The sequence below is a fragment of the Falco rusticolus genome, chromosome Z, assembly GCF_015220075.1.
Source record: "Falco rusticolus isolate bFalRus1 chromosome Z, bFalRus1.pri, whole genome shotgun sequence".
Classification (NCBI taxonomy): Eukaryota; Metazoa; Chordata; class Aves; order Falconiformes; family Falconidae; genus Falco; species Falco rusticolus.
Window position 1 is genome coordinate 72,166,894 of NC_051210.1, and position 11,037 is coordinate 72,177,930.

Below are 11,037 nucleotides of genomic sequence, written 5' to 3' on the forward strand. Positions count from 1 at the left end.
CGCTGCCAATAAAGGATACTCAGTCACTAAGAAATTCTGACTTCGTTCTTTAAATCAGGAGAGACTCTGAACCAGCCCTCACCCACCCGCAGGGCCGCAGGGTCCTGCGGGGGTGGCAAGGGGCTGAGGGACCGGGTAGCGCTCAGGGAGACCTGCTGCCATTCCTCTGAGGCAGAGAGTCAGGGATGGGCCAGCTAATGGGAGTACTCTGCGAAGGAGGAGAAAATAACACAAAAATCGGACGGGCTAATGTCTGATTTCTCAGGGGAAAAAAAAGTGGAAGAGATTCTGAGGAGAATCTGTCTGAATTCTGTCACACCTGGGTGGCCTGAGTGCGGCTGCTTTGATCAACACCACCCTGAGGGGAGGCTTGGCTCGGGGCACCAGGCTGCCGGCATCTGTAAGAAAAGCATGTGATATTCAGGCAAGGCTTTTTGGTCTGTAAACTTCGTTGCCTTCTCTCCGTGTTGGTTTTATATAATAATAGTAAGTAATAGTTTTGTTTAGGAAAATTTACTTTCTCTTAGCACATTCTCACGGTGGGTATGGACCTCGAGATCAGTCAGTCCCAAGGCCTTACCTGCACTTGGGGAACTAACTCAGTAGCCTAGTTTAAGGACGGTGTTTATTACAAGATGCCATGTCTCCAAGAAATCCTGGTGTAGTGTCATTACTTTATAGTGTCTAAATCTGGGGTCAGGGTTATGTCTTGGACCACTGGTGCCCACAGAGCACCAAATGCCAGTTCTGCCTCCTGTAATAGCTGTTTCCTCTTCATCTGCAGCAATGACCTGGGATTTTGGGGTGTTTCAGTCAGCTCAGCTGTGGTCACATGGATGTCAGAGCACCTCAGACTCCACGGACGTAGGTGCTGTAAGAAAAACGTTCAGGAAAAATAGGCAGTTTTGTACAGCTTCCAAATAGCGGCTATGTAGAGCTGGAGGATGGCGGAGAGAACATCACCGTGTTACTTGACCACAAATGTAGAGGCTTAAAAAATAATTCAAATATTTTTATACTTTTTAAAATGTTAAAATGTGAAGGTGTAGTAAGTATTAACTTAAGGACAGAATTGGGCCTAGGCCTGAATAATTTATTTACTGTCTAAAAGTAAGATATGAACACCATAAGTATTAGCAAAACCATTTCCTAAACAGCTACATCTAATAATATATGTAAGAAGTTGTGTAGCAATACCATGTTTAGTAATACAAAGGATATTTGTTTTCAAATACTAATTTTTAAATTTGCAATATCCTTTTAATATTTTTTTTAATTATGGATGAATTACAAGTGTCTAAGAGACAGCACATTGCAAAATTTATAGATAAATTATCTAATGCCAAAATGAACAAAAACCTATACCAATACGGTTAAAGCGAAAAGGTGATTTATTTCCAAAGCAATCGGGAGAGCTGCAGGAGAGCTGTCCCTTTTGCCAGGAGATGGCAGCAGCGAAACACACTGTGCTAACGTGAAACATTCTGCAGGACACCCTGTTCACAGCTCTTAGCTTTCGGTAACAGGATTTATGGCGTAAAATTCAAACTAAATGACATTTACTGGCTTTGCTCTTAAGCAGCGTAATTAAAGATATGTGACTGAAACGACTGGACTCTAAGCCAGTGTAAATTGATTCCAGTTGCTTTAATGATTATCACCAAGTGAACGAATGGATGTTTCTGTCTCATTTGAGGTTTGTAGGAAAAAATGTGGTCAGAAAGTTTGATTGCAATTGCAGTGTCATTTGACGTATATTTCATTTAGAAAAACTAAAAGTCAAAATGAAATCAAAATGAAAACTAAAATTAAAAAAAAATAATCAAAATTTAAGAAAAAATATTTTTAAAAAGCTTATCAGAATTGTAAAAAGGAGAACAGAGCAAAAAAGAGGGAGAAACAAAAGGTAAATGAATGTACAAGGAACTGAGGAAGGGGAAACACATGATATTTTCAGAAAAATATTTTGCAACCTATAACACAATTTACTTGCACCAGCTGCTCTAGGGAAACGCGTCTAACTTGTGGTGCAGCACTGGCCTTTCTGTAAAGCGTCTTGAGTTTGTTTGTATCTGGTGTACATTAAATCAACTCTATTCACTGTAGAATATTTACTAACTTTGCAAACTCCCACCTGATTTGAAAATCAAACTGTATGAAAGTTACTTATTTACAGCCAGGGTTCAAAATATACCACTTGAATTCAAGGCCTAATGGATTTCCATAAATCCACATCAGGTGAAGAGCCATCAGCTCCCATTACAAAATTGTGCAAATATGGGAATCTCAGCTTTAAGGATTGAAATATGTTTGTGCCATTTTCTGCTGTATTAATTTCACCTGGGCTGATACAACAAAGCAGCAGACTTAGCAAGCTTAGAAATGTATGTTCAGAATACAACAACACATGAAGTTAAATAAAAAAAAATAAAGTTGACATTAAAATACCTGTGAAAGTAAATGAAGTCCTGATTCAAACTGGAACATGCTAGGAAAACGGAACCTGAGCCTTGGCTTTTGAATTTTTCAGCTTTTGTGGCCTTATTATTAAAAGAAAATAGTTATCTTTTTAGGAGGATAAGAAGAACAACTGATATTTCATGCAAAGAAGTTGACCAGTTTTATTTTGTTTTTATATCCGTGATGTCTTCATATACAGCCACCACAGTATGTAGCCCAGTAGTCTTCATGGTGCAAAGAGGTTTGCCGTATCTACCAGGCATTTTTCTACTTTTGATGTGTGCTTATGCTTGCTAGGGAGAAAATCCTTAGCAACAGCAGATATCCCACTGAGCTGTTGTAGTCTAGATGCACACTGCACAGCGGCAGCCTTGTCCAACCTGTATCCCAGGATACAGGTCCTCTTCAATTGCCCCTCTTGCCACAGCTCCTCCACACCTGCAGCTGCAGAGGTTGCATTTAAATTACTCAGGTTCAGTTTATTCTCTACTACTAAGCAGATTTTTGGAGTAAAACCCAATAAGGTTGTATTTGGTCAAATGTAGGAGACATCCAGCTTCAGTGTTCAGAGTTACAGATGCTGGAATCACAGGTCACAAATTCTAGGTGAGACTTAAAACCAGGGTTTGCTCCTTGACATCAGATGAGCGTCAGACTCCTAGTAGGAATCCTTAGGTCTTTTAAAGAAGTGAGATGCTGGGTGATTTCCTCCCCCCTCCCCCCCCCCCCCCCCTTTTTTTTTCCCCAACAAGACTAGATTTAGCTTTCTACTTCTTCATAACAAACATACCATTGATAACTCGTGTCTAATATTTCTCCTGCATCTCAGATTTACCCCTACTTCACTTGCCTAAAAAGTTTTAGCATACTTACAGCTGAGTCAACAAAATTTTGTTATCTCACATCATGAGAAGTCATAGGCATACATTCATTCAGTTAAACTCGGATCTTTCTTGTGTTTTTTTCACAGAGATCCTACATGCCATTTGGGGGAGCACATTACTAACCCAAGTGTCATACCTAGGTTTAAGATACTTTTCCGGGCCTTTAGGTTAAACTACTCTCTCTTCACCATATTACAGCAGGTTACTTCTATTTTCCAGTAAGATTTGCACTTAAAAACATAAAACCATTGTTTGTTTTTAACTTAAATTTCGTTTGGATATTGGTGTCAGAAAAAGATGTGCTCTCTGCAGTTGTGCAGGTCTGTGACTCCCACTCTGGTCTCCACTGTCAGTCTTGTGGCTGGGCTGTGAGATGGGGTTTCAGAGCTCCTGCCTTCCATTTCCTATTCTTTGGTGAAGATAAAACAGTGAGGCAGTAGCCATTTAAAGAGGGAAATAAAATATTAGCAATTTAATATGCTGAGGAGGAGGGGTGATAAACTGAAAAAATTAAAATCACGTATCCTTACCTGTCCTTAATCACAGTGTACAATACTACAGTGAACTAATGTTAACAATCCAACTGATACAACAATTTTGCCAAACTTCTGGCACTTGGATGCACCCTTGGGTTTTGTACCTAAATTTAAACTAGCTTTCACTATAATTGAACATCACCAAGCTATTCTACTACATAATTTTTTCTTTTTTGCTTATATATGGGATTTTCCAGAATCCAAAATACTTTTTGGGCAACCTTTTCTCCCTGACAAAAACCTATTAGGGTTCATGGTAGTGTGTATTTCAGACTTTAAAGTCTGAAAGCATGATTTGTTTCAGATTATTTTTGTAATAATGGAATTCCAATTTCTGAAGAACTTGTTTCCCATGTAATTTAGCGCTGATGTTTTTTCCCCTAAGAATACTGTTTTCTGTGCCTGTAACAGTAGACCACAGATATATTTACATAATACCTATACAATGAAAAGTTAAATTTCATAATTTATGACATTTCAAAAATAATTAGCACAAAAATAATTAGCCTGATCAGACATCCTTCCTGATACTCTTAACAGCAAAAGTAGTGATTTGCACATTATAGAGACCAAACTGTTCCTTCATCTTCTCTGTGAGCAGAGTCCTCCATGCCATGGCATGACGTGGCACATGGAGGTATTTCCTACATAACGCAATTAGAAACAAGAAATGCATTTCCGAAACATTCCTCTGATACACTCTGTAACCATTGATTTTCCAAATTTGATTTCTCACTCCAAGCAATCTCCATCATACTGCATAGCACTGGAAATGATCTCCAAATACCAAAGGACAAAAAATTCTTGCATTAGTATCTCCTGCAAGCTCCATCAGACAATTTTCAGGGGAAATGGCAGACAACACAGGGAAAGCAGATGTTGCATTCTAGGGTTTTGTTTCCTTGGAACATATTTTTCATTGCAGTTATGACTTAATTTCACATTGAAATATATTTTATTTTAAAAGTATGCTCTCAGTTTCTCTTTTTAGCCATGACTCAAATGTTCTGGTGATCTTCTCATTAACATCTCTTTTTAACGATGTTTCATGGACATAATCCAATAACATGGCTTCAAATAAACACATGAAAGCTGATGAAGAGAGGGACATCTTAACTGTGAATTTTGTCAAACCTCTTGTGACAAGTTATATGAAAGCTTTTTCCTTTGTGTCCTTTACACTTGAAAGTATTTGGAATCTTACTAGCTGCCAGAAGATGGATTCCTGAGGGACTCCATTGTTATACGCTGATCAGAGGAAAAAGATATTCCAAAGGAAGATACAAAGTTTTATTTATTCACAGTTTACCTAGAAGAATGGGATGAGACATCCTGGCAATAGCATGGGATATTAAAAACAGCTGATCGCTATCTTTAAAACATCTGCTCCATATGGAAGAACCACAATATCTCTTTTCATTCTTCTCTTTTCTAGACTAAGCAAACTTAACTTTTGAACCTGTCTCAGGGGGACATGCTTCCAGACTCTGGTTCTTCCCTTCTGAACTCTCCAGTTTGTCTGTGTTTCTCTCAAATAATGATCAAAGTGAACATAGTACTCCTGCAGAGCAGACAGGAGTATTGCTCAGACCTAACATACAGCACTTCAGCTAATACAACAGCATCGTATTGCTCACTGCCCTTCAGCTGGTGGCTCTTTAGGATAAGCAGTGCTGTTCCATATGCTGTTCAGCTTTACACTTTTCCAAAGGGCAAAGCACTGGACATTATTAAATTGATGGTTTGAGTTCAAACTACCTCTGCATTTTTCAAAATTTTCAGGTATTTTTTAGTCATCTTTCATCTTGACATATCCACAGATTTTTAACTACATTAACTATTTTTTAAACTACATTTAACCTCATTTTAACTACACTTAACTACTCTTTCCTCCTTCATATACCTCACGACCTGCTGGACAAGAGCCAAACACAGGCTAGCACCAGCTTGAAATACCCTTCTGGTTTAACAGAGTTTCATCTAATCATGCCAGTGTTCAGTAACTAATGCAGCCTATGCTAGTACAGACCTTTTTGTTTCAATAAAGTGATTATTTTCACAGTTAGATGCACTTCTCATTGCTCTCATGTCTCTTCTGATGTCTTCCCATTCATCTGTCACGATTCTGGCTCTGTCTTCACATGATCTCGCATACCTGGAAGGCACTGCATCATTCATTGCATGTAGCACATACTTACACAGCCTGTGCTGCTAGGCTGTGTACATAAAGCTTTTCTTCCACAAACATCATAGAGTCAGTCACTGCTTGAAACAACAGTCCTGTTTAATGTTGGCAGCAAGGGTAAACCACAAGAGAAAGAAAGATGGTAAAAAAAGATACTGTCTACATATATGTTTGTTTTATCTTCTAGATCCCTAGGTCAAATAAGCCATCTGGGTGCAGCTGCCTTGGGGTAAGAAATTTGTTATTGTAGCTCATCTGGAGCTGTTTTCTTCACCAGAAATTATCACCCTTTCCAGTCTTGTAGCATTTCTTCATGTGGAGCCGCTTCCTAGTGTGGTTCTCTCAAAATGGCTTGGTTTGGCAGAAACACCTTTTACACTCAAATGATACTGACAGAATGAGGGCAAGTAGCAATTATGCAATGCGGTTGTCCTGGCATACCTGAAAGGACAGTAAACTCTGGCAGCAGGACCCAGCCAGCTAGGGGCTGGAGACCCATCCCCAAAGCCCCTTCTTTCAGATCAGTGACTGCCAGAATGGGTGTGACCTCAAGACATTTTCCCCCCTTTTTATTTTCACTCATGCAGTCCAATTGATTTCGACAAGAACAGTTGTGTACAAAAACCAGAACGGTTCCACTTCAGCTATAAATTACATTGGGGTCTTGTTGTCCTCTGTCCTACACTGGACCAGCTCCTGACTTTGAGAGGACAAAGTTGGCCAAACTCATCTTCCTAAAAAGAGCTCTCTGATATTAAAAAAAACCAAACAGTGTAACAATTAAAGTTGAAGAAAAATGTAATTAAACCCTGGTATTTTCTGTCCCTGTTTTCTTATGTGAAAACTGCTGGGAAAATTTAAGAGAAGTGTGAAAACACTTACTTCTTCAGAAAGATGTCTAATTCTTGCTAACATGTCCATAGTTGCATGTTTGCTCTTTCTGTCGGCTTTGACAGCAAAAGATGGGGAGGAAGCTGGGGTTTTTTTAACAAATATAAGGAATGTTTCTGTCCTTTTGATGTTAGTCTACAGATGCACGTACAGGAGAATGAGAAACATTTTCAAGCACTGATTTTTTGTGCGGGTGGGTGTTGGTGGTTGGGTGGGGGTGGAGGTGGGGAAGAACAAGTAGGCCGTTAGGAAATACTTGGTAAACTGCACATGATGAGGACATCACTTCCTAGAGGTCTCTGTGGACACCTCCGTTTCCTCTTCCTCTGCTTCTAGTGGTTTGAAGAAGTGATCAGTTCTGCACTGCCAAGTTCCTGCCTTCTAGCAGGAACTAGAACCTGCTGTGAACCTCTGCACAGTTTGTTTGTTGACTTCTTATCCATCTTGGTGAAACTAAAAGACATTAAGTGATGTATGAAATGCCCACTTCCTCATTAAATGTAAGATCTCTTTTGACTTGCTTTGGTGTGTAACACTTTATTGACTACTGCTATCCCACCCTTTGGCCTGTGCTGTTTTCGTTACTCTGCCGTGTCTTCCTCCATCCATCCGTTTGTTCCTGGAGCCTTTGTGCTTCTCTCTCAGTAATCTCAAATCTTCCCATTCCAGTGATGTGATGAAAAATGACAAATGTGTATTCCACCAAGCCCATACATTCATTTTTTATTACACTAGTGCTTTAATAAACTGAAAATGACAGAACTCCTGAAGCACATATTTAATTAAATATTTTAAATATTTCAAAAATCAACTCACTGGATCAAGATCTGTCAGTAGTATTGAAAGTTATTTTTTCCATGCTTTCCCCATAATTTAATCAGTAATTAACATGCAGGAGAAAAGACATACAGAGATTTTGGTGCTAACACCAGCTCAAAGGAACTCCTGCCTCCCATCTCTGGCAGCTTGCTGTTGTTCTTTCAGATCTTTTGCTCTGCCATGTCAACACAACTGCAAACCATATCAGTGAACTGATCTGGCTTGAAAAATAATCCACATTGTCCCTCAGAATGTTCTTAATCAGTTACTGGTCTGATATTAGTATGTAAACTGATACTGCCTGTAGTGTTGAATTTCCAGCCAAAATGTAAATGCCTGGTTTCTTTACTTCGTGAGACTTCTTTTCCATTTGTATGGGAACACAGGTGAAAGTAGCACATCAGAACAGTTTCTGAATTGAGATTACACATAACAGCAATCCAGCTCTTTGGCTGATGGTAGATCTGGGATATCTGATCCCAGCTCTGTTTTTGAGGGGGACAGGGACAATATTTCTAACTTTTCCTTTACAAGCCATATAGGTACCTCTTGTAGAGCTCCTAAATCTTGAACAGAAATTATCTTTGCTCTCCAAAGCCTTTGAAGTCCTCTGGATAGAATTGCTGTGGTGTTGGTAAGGCACAGCAGGCGTTTGTATTTCAGCACTCACTACTTACCTCAAACTACGATATGATTCTTTGATGGAAATGAATGCACATGAGGAACAAGGTGGCCATTGTCCCATGCACTTCAGCAGTGACCATCCAAGGCTGAACTGAGCCCAGGAAAGAGTCCAAGGTACTTACATTAGTAAAATCCCAGAGACAAATTTTGCAGGTGTTGTTCCAAGACTTGGAAATGAAAACAAAAGTGAAAATCACAGTATCACTTGGATCTACACCAAGACAATTTATCCTTCTAATTCAGTTAGCATAAAGAATCTGTTCTATACCCAGATATTATCTATAAATACAGAAACTGGTTGTGGAAGAGGAAGGTACGTTTTGGAGAGGCAATATGAGTTGTGGATACTTTATGAGGTTACACTTCTAAAAAGAAGGCAATAATTGCTTTCTCAATATTTCTCTCCTCTCTGAAAATACTTGGAAGAACAGAGGAAGTGTGAGGACCGAGAAGTAACCTCCTAGAGCTCAGATCAAGTCAGTGGAGTCTGGTGGACTGGCCTCTCATTTCTGTGGAGATAGTTTGACTGGAGGCACCTGCTTCCAGATGTTCAGGGTATTGGCCCCTTTTTTTACAGAATGACAATATGAGTCCTGTTGCACACTGCATTTTGCCATTGTTCAGAGATTTTTTAGAGCAAAAGATAAAATGCTTTTTTACCTAGCAATAGGAACTAGTCAAGATTTCATCCAAAGTATAATGCCATAATTCCTCGTGATTCATCATCACTGTCAAAGTTTCAGGCATAGATCTAGTCTGTCAACCCATAAACAAGGAGCTTCTTCCACTTTCATAGGGAAATATTTTCACTTTTTTTTTGGGGGGGGGGGGCTAGTTTTAATCTTGCTGCAAGAAGGTGGAACTCTACTGTTTATTCCTTTTGGGGAATTCTGTTCCTTTTTTCTTGAAGTTCACTTGATGACAAATCACTTGATCAGGCATAGCTTTCCAATGGCAGTACCACATTACGTATTTTCAAGAGATAAAGCCAGCCAACGTTCTGAATTTTGTAGATACTTCAACTTAAACTCGGACTACACTTAGAATTTTACAAGTAATTCCCTTATAAAGAAAAAAACCTTGACTGACAAATATCTGGGACCAGCTCAGAATTAAGATTTGTATTTTAAAAGCCTCTGTCAACTGTTTCCAACACCTTTTACCAAACAACTTTTACAGTAGAGCATTGTATTACCCACAAATTTGCAATAAACCCACAAGAGCACAGGCTCTTGTTTGAGGTACAGAAATGACACCTGCACCACATCAATGACCATACGTACAGTCAGTGCACTTTTTCATGTGTGGATTTATGAGTAATGCCATTGCCCATGAGGCCTAACCCTGTTTTCCACTTTTGACCTGGGTTACGCTCAGCCTGATCAGTCACTTCAAATTTCCTCTTTTGCTTTTCAGGGAAGCTCACAAGCATTGCACTGCTTCTGAGTGTTTGTGAACCAGTGGCACTGGTTCAACACCATTCAAGCTCTTCTGTAGCACACCACCTCCCAAATTTTATGGTGAGAATGGAGTGACTTGCATTTGTACAGGTATACTTGGCTTTCATTGGCAGCTAATTACCTTCAAAGTTGATGCTGGCAATTGATGCTCTGCTGGTTCTTTTCAATAAGGCCATGTTAACAAATGAGTCCATGATTTCTGGTTGGCCTTTGAACTCTTTCACCTTGACTTGTCCTGCTGCTTGCTGCCAGTATAATGTCAGAGGCTACAGTCTGCAGATGCTGTGAAACTCAGTTCAATAGGTGCACACCTATACATAGTAAGAAGACCAAGTTCTCCCTAGCACAGTTTTATAATTAAAAAACCTGCAAATATAACATACTTTCTTATTATTAATCAGAATCATTAAAGAAAATGGTCCAAGCTGAATATAAAATGTAAGGATTGGTTCCTGTAATCCAGGGTGTTTTCTTTCTAAGAAGCATGTGAAGTACTTTGGGAAATCTCTGATAGGACACTGATAAGGATTGTTCTGCCCAGCAGTCCCTGCAGAACTGCCAGCACTGCAATGTCTGAGGAGGAGGCAGAAGAATCAGTCCAGCTTTCCCCTGGACTATGCAAAGAAAACAAAATGAGCCTTCCTAGTGTTATTTCTGATACTCTCATCCAGCAGTCTGGAGCACCTGAGGTGCCTCAAAGTCCTGGCCCAAAGCAAGTGTATTCATCCCTGTGGTGTCATGTATGTGCCGTTGGGTCACCAGTTGGATATGGCGTTGGGGTGGGGTTCCTGGGGATTGACAGTGCAGGTACAACATGATAAGCAAGTTGCAAAGGGATGGTGCGCACGTAGGGGAGGGGAAATCTTGTATTTATACTGTTAACCTTTTGCTGCTTGTAGGACTGCTTGTAGGAACATCAGTCTTCCTAACCTTAGAATTCACACCTGGTTAAACACAAACACATTTTCATGTGCCTATCCCTCACACACAGGCTCCGCCCCCCCCCCCCCTCCCAAATTGAGGGTCTGAGTAAGAAAGCAGTTGCCAGAGTTTTTTATAGGTGTAAGGCAATGAGTATTTCCTTAATCTCTTTAGGAATGGCCAAGCTTTTCCAGCTA